This window comes from Gopherus flavomarginatus, chromosome 2 (genome assembly GCF_025201925.1).
Source record: "Gopherus flavomarginatus isolate rGopFla2 chromosome 2, rGopFla2.mat.asm, whole genome shotgun sequence".
NCBI lineage: Eukaryota > Metazoa > Chordata > Testudines > Testudinidae > Gopherus > Gopherus flavomarginatus.
In genome coordinates, this window is record NC_066618.1 from 141,005,656 (window position 1) to 141,011,896 (window position 6,241).

At 40.6% G+C, this 6,241-nt stretch overlaps 1 long non-coding RNA gene across 1 annotated transcript; it reads left to right on the forward strand.

Moving 5' to 3' along the window:
• The first annotated feature begins 403 nt into the window (after nt 1–403).
• Nucleotides 404–5,960, forward strand: LOC127043644 (uncharacterized). The gene is made up of 3 exons (XR_007772297.1): nt 404–453; nt 4,999–5,109; nt 5,866–5,960. It is a non-coding gene; the product is annotated as an uncharacterized LOC127043644 (long non-coding RNA).
• Nucleotides 5,961–6,241: the final 281 nt, after the last annotated feature.

Sequence of the window (6,241 nt, forward strand, 5' to 3'; positions counted from 1 at the left end):
TCAAGTGTAGGCAACTTGAATTAATTCTGAAGTGAAGATTACCCAGGAGACTGAGTGCTTAGAGATGGGCCCACACAGTCACTAGACCCGAAGAACTCCAAAAGTGGCTGATGCTGAAATTTGAACCCAGATACAGATCTGAATTTCTCAACTGAATTTTATCTTTATAATTGGCTGAACAAACACATGAGCACCTTCTGTTTTTGTCTGGCAGGCTTTTTTAAAATCAAATGGTACATTTCTGAAGTTATTTCTCTTGAGGAATAAACTAAACCCTAATGAGTGGGATTTGCTAAACTTAATTTCTAAAGAAATCTTTAAGGTGGTGAAGGCTACTTTAAAAGCAGGTTCTCTCTTTTACAGATTGGACCATAACGGAAGCACAGGAAGTCCAGAGTAAAAGGAATATTTCTAGAATAACAAACTTTAGAAGGGGGTCACCAGAGAGACAAGGTGGGTGAGGTAATATCTTTTATTAGACCAGCTTCTATAAGCTTTTACCTACTTCTTTCTTCATGTGCTGATCTACAGACCATAGGTTAGACAGATGATGTAAGAGCTGAGCTTCCTTTAGCACCGTAGGGAATTTTGAGAACTTTCATTACTCCTTCCCTTTCCTCCCCCACCCCAAAGTGGAACCTGTGCTGGGGCACAACCCCACAGTAAGAGGAGCATGTTTCAGAGCTGAGCTTGCCAGGCCTAAGAGGTCAGTCAAGTAAAGGAGTAAATCTTACCAAAGGGATAGACAGGCTATGGCTTAGGACTGGAGGCAGAGGATTCACAGAAGTAATGTGTTACCTGGGAATATCTGTTGTATGTATCCAAAACTGAGAACTAAAAAATTATGGTCATGGTTTAGCTTTCTTAAACGCTGTGACTGTTTGCTTACTGAGTACTTAAAAGGCTCTGGATAGTGCTGGACTTTGTTCATAATGCTGTAGTCTCTCCTCCAAGTATGTTTTTTTAAAATGTGTTTTTTCTTTGAGTTCAGAAGAGGAGAGGTGGCAACTAGCCAGCACTCTGGCTGCTTGGGCAAAGAGCTAATCTTTGAGCATAGTCCATGCTGCAACCAAGACCACATCATGTGTCCAGTCTGTCATAATATTTATTCACAACATATTTGTGTGTGACAGAGAGAGAGATTTGAATCTTCATTCAGATGAGATCCAGATCTCCATTTATTTGAACTGGGCCTATAACACATGGCTCCAAAAGGCCTACAGGAAAGAGCTTTGGGGAAAAATGTTCTCAATTTTCCACTAATGCACTCAGAGTTCTAATGGCTGAGTGAATTAATAAGTAATTAGGTTAACTTCTCAAAATCTATGGGTTAGAAGTTAGTTTTCATCCACACATTTTGCAGACATTATTAAATAGATCTCTTACCCTTTACTGGCATATTATTCTTATGTACATGAATTTGACAGACACCCCATGTTGTCTCTGAATTGTGGTCTTCTTTTCTTCCTCTTGTCCTGTAACTATAAAAATCTTTCTTCTCTGTACTGATTAGTACACAATGATCAACCATGGAGATCAGTGTCTGGTGAAGTCTGTCTCAAGGCACTCTACCTGCCTTTAACTGCTAGGCCTTGAGAATATCATTTCCAATATATATACATATCTCCTTACATGTTATCCACAGATACACGTCACTAAGATTATGGTGTGATGCTGGCTTTCAGTGAAAACCTTACATGACACTTCTTTGGTGAACTAGAAGGTGAATTCTACACCGGGGGATCCCTTTAACACTTATGGACCCCTGTACTGCCTGCCAGCTGGCATCAGAAAGTCCTTGGGTTACAATCTCATATTCTCATCACTATACAGACTCTCCCATTACTGAAACCCCTCATGGCTTTTTAAGAAGCAAAGGGGTCACAGCTCCAAGTTGTTCCCACAAATTGCCCAGTGGCTGAAAATAGGTCAGATTAAAAAAGCTGACCTTATGCTGGCTGCAAAGCTGCTTCAAACAGTAACAACTTGGGCTTTACATCTTCACCCCTTGTTTGCAGTTGGGGGTTGAACAGGTGCAGATACTCTAACCTATTTAGAGCAGTCTCATAGGTTTCCACAAAGGCTCTGTTGATAATGTTTACTGAACATGCCTTGAACAGAAATCCTTATTAATTCCTTATGGAAAAATTATCTATGGTAGGGCAGAACAACATAGGAATAAAGCCAATAAGGGGGTCTCTAGAAATTACTTTAGAAACCTATAGAAGTCAGTGGAGACTGTTAACCTTTTAAAAGCCTTTTTCAAGCATATTACAGCATTCTGGAATGGGTATAATTTTCCATTAAATACCATAAAATAGTTCAGAAGACTACTTCCATTATACATTTCATGCAAGTGTTTGGACCATTCCTGGACTTTGAAGATGATTCTGTTTGTTCACGAGTCTTTTTGTGAATGCTTTATAAACTGCTTGAATTTATAACTATTTACAGAATAATTTATGTTCATATGTATATTGTTTGCAAGCAGTTTACTGGGCATTTCATAGTTAAAGATTTAATCGGTGTTTTGTTAATTTTGATTGCCACATGATCATATGGTATGTGATCCCTTATTGGAATATCATAACTGTTAGAATCAGGTTTCCAGCACAAATACTTGTGTTCAGGCATTACAAATTCACTTTCTGTAGTTTTGCCCTCTAAAATCAGCTCTTTATGTGTACATTGATTCTAATCTTAGTTGCTAGAAGATTTGTGGAAAGTAAACAGACAAGGAGAAAACAAGCAAAGCCAATTGAGCTTATTATTTAAAATCTACAAAATGCTTCCAGAGATTGTCCGGGAACATTCATTCAGTGTGAGAGGTGATCATTATGATAAGTCTGACCTTCCGCATAGGAGTGGACATGGCATCTCACACTGTAATTCCTGCATCTCACACTGTAATTCCTGGATCAAGCCCAGTGACCTTACTTTAGCTGAAAGCACAAACTTTTAAAAGTCTATCCAATCTTGATTTAAAGATTTTAAGCAATGGACAATCTATCACATGCTTTAGCAATCTTCTCTACTAGTTAATTACACTCACTTAAAATATGTATACCTTATTTCCAGTTTTAACTTGTTTAACTTCAATTCCACCAAGCTGTAATCAAGAATAACTTTTCAATCATAGTTCCCATGGACTACATTGCCTAGAAACATCAAACAACACTGTCTCTGTTTGTGTCCAACATTGTTGTGTTCTATAATATTATTGTCAAAATGAATTGTTGAGTGAATAAATACAGACTCCAGTTTACACAGCCCTCTGATGCTTTTGGACACCTTTATTGCCAGGAATTTAGGCTTTCAAATACTTTTGGCAGCTTTGAAAAGCTCAGCCTCAGTGTTCCCACAACAAAAAGAAAAACAAAACAAAAAACAAACAAGCATCTCCTGACAACTTGAGGATTTTCTTTGCCATTTCCAATATTCTATTTTCTCAAAAGTTTTGGATTTTAAGAGGATCTAATCCACATACTATGGAATTGCTCATGGGTTTACTCAGGATAGTACAGATAATAGGATATTTGATATGATTTAAGGGTGAAATCCTGGTTCCATTGAAGTAAACAAGGAAACTCCCATTGACTTTGTTAGAGCCAGGATTTTATCCTAGGGCTCCATTGTACATATGGTTCAAAAACTCTTAACCTAGAAGTTCTTAATTTTCTATCAGACATAAACACTGTACAAAAAAGAATGTTTACTAATTCCCTCTGAATTCTTTGAGCATTATAGATTGCTGCCCAGAGAACATAACACTCCATCTAAATTAGAGAACTTAAAAGTTCCAGGAAATGTGGTCAAGATTCTCAGAACTACAACTGATTATAGGTGGGGCTGGAAGTGGCACCTATTATTAAGGTTGCCCAACACTTCCATTATAAGACCCTTTTTTCAATTGCTTATAATTTAGACAAATTTTAATTATTTGGGCTGAAATTTTCCATTCCAGGTGTCTGCCTCATTCTGAAAATTTTGGAAAATTTCTGCCAAAAGGGGTCATCCATTTCTGAACACTAGGGGGAAAATGAGGTGTTTTGCCTGGGCTTAAAAAATTTGGGTTACCTTTTCTTTGAAAAGCTCTAGTGCTCCCATGCTTAGCAGCAAGGAATTGAAACTGGGCAAAGCTGTGGTCTTTGTGTCGGGGATGTGCTCAAATCTGCCTGAGTTACATGCCTTTGAGAAAATGCAGATTGTACATGCTCAGAGTCCTTCAATTTTTAGCAGCAAGATGACCCAAAGTTTGTGTGCCCACTGCACTTGCTTCAGCCTGGAACTGAGCAGGACTTCCCTTGCAGTTGGGGGTAGGGTTGCCAACCCTCCAGAATTGTCCTGGAGTCTCCAGGAAATAAAGATTAAGCTTTAATTAAAGACTGTCACGTGACGCAACCTCCAGAAATATATCCATCCAAAATTGGCAGCCCTAGTTGTGGCTCTAGGCTGCTGAGGGACATGGCAGTTCCAAGCACTGGAATTGAGAGCAAGGAAGTAAATTCAGTGATCCCCTACTGTGCCCTGGCAACATGGGGGAAAAAGCTGCCTGATTCAAAGGCAGAAGGGACAAAAGACCTATGGGGGGCAGTAGTGGGGGTGATAGCGGGGAAGTAGATTTGCGACAACAATCCTGGGGGAGATGGAGGAAACTAGGACTGGAGGCTGGCAGTGGGTGGGAAATGGAAAATGGACTGAGGGTTGGGGTTGTGATGCATGTGAGACAGAGACTAATAATGGGGGGCAGAGGGTAGAGACAAAGAGCCAGTCAGATAGGGGTGGGGAGAGGGAAGACTGATCTGATGAGGAGCTCCTGACAGGAGGAGTTTGTGGGTGATCCAGGGTGCTGGGGGAGAACTGGGACTAACTGGGCAAAGAGACTGGGACAAGTAACCAGGGCAGGGAGGAAGTGAGGTTGGAGGTGGAAAACCCTCCATCCACACAGAGGATTGGCTCCTTTCACATCCATTCTTACCTGCCTGTTTCTGATTCCAGGGCATTGCAACTCTGTAGGAGCCACTATTCCAGGGATCATCAACTTGTTCCAACTTTCAGGATGGAGGTCCCCTTGGGAAGCGATGTCACTACTAACACAAATACTGCCATGTGAGTAAATAATAACAAAAAAAATAAATTGGGGGGGGGAAGTCCCATATTAAACATATGAGCAGCTGCTGGATTTAATTAGGCTTTGGTTGTTTTGAAGTGTGATTGTAAATTGCTCTGGATTTTCAGCTGTTCTTTAGCTCTTGGAAACTGGAAGGAGGACTCCAAGAATGCTTCGGCAAGGGAAAACTAGGGCACAGAAAACAAGCTTTGTGTCAGGAAGGCTGTGGTGTTTTTTTAATTGTCATTTCTGGCACCAGAGCAGAAAGGGTTAAAAAAAATGGCTCGACTTAACACACATGTCCAGCTTTCAGCAATTCACAGCTTCCTCAGTGAAGAGCTTTGAGGACACTCTGCTTGTGTTCAACAGCCGTGCAGATGGAAAAAATTGTACTGACTCCAGTCAGCTGCAGCAACAAGATGAAATGCGGGGGTTGGGGCATTGTAAGTTTTCTTTCTGCATCCTGTCGGGGGTGCCACATGTCTAATGTTTTAACTTTTATAACCTCATGACATTCCTTCCTTTTAATGAAAAGGAATTAAAAAACCAAAACTTCACCACAACCTCTTGAGAGCACATGGATTGCATTTCGCCACAGTAATCACTTACTGCAACAGGAGGCTGTGGTACCAGTGGGATATTAAACCCTCTCATGTGGCTGGAGCAGACTTGGCGAGGCGGGGAGGAGGGCAGAGAAAAATTACAAAAACATTTTCTCATCTCCCCATTTCCCCTCCCTTCTTTTTTTGAACCAGAATTTGAAAATTCATTGAAGCTTTGACATTTGAAAAACTTCACCCAGCTCTAGTTTGGGTTATATTAACTCTTGTATCCCTGACCCATGTAAGGGGATGGGGAGCCAGGACATGAAACCAATCCCTTATCAGCATTCCTGTATGTCTGCCTGTGTGTACAGCTAAACAAAATGAATGAGGACGCTGGCAATCTGTTTCTTTAGGACATCCAGAGTACCACTGAGAATGTTCCTGTGATGAAAGGTAACGAACATCACCTTGGTCACTGATAGTGGAAAAACACCCTGAGCAGCAAATACAAGCTCCAGGCCACCTCGGTGGCCAAAACAATACTGTTTCAAGAGTGAATGGCTATATGTACAGAAAGCCATTGAAC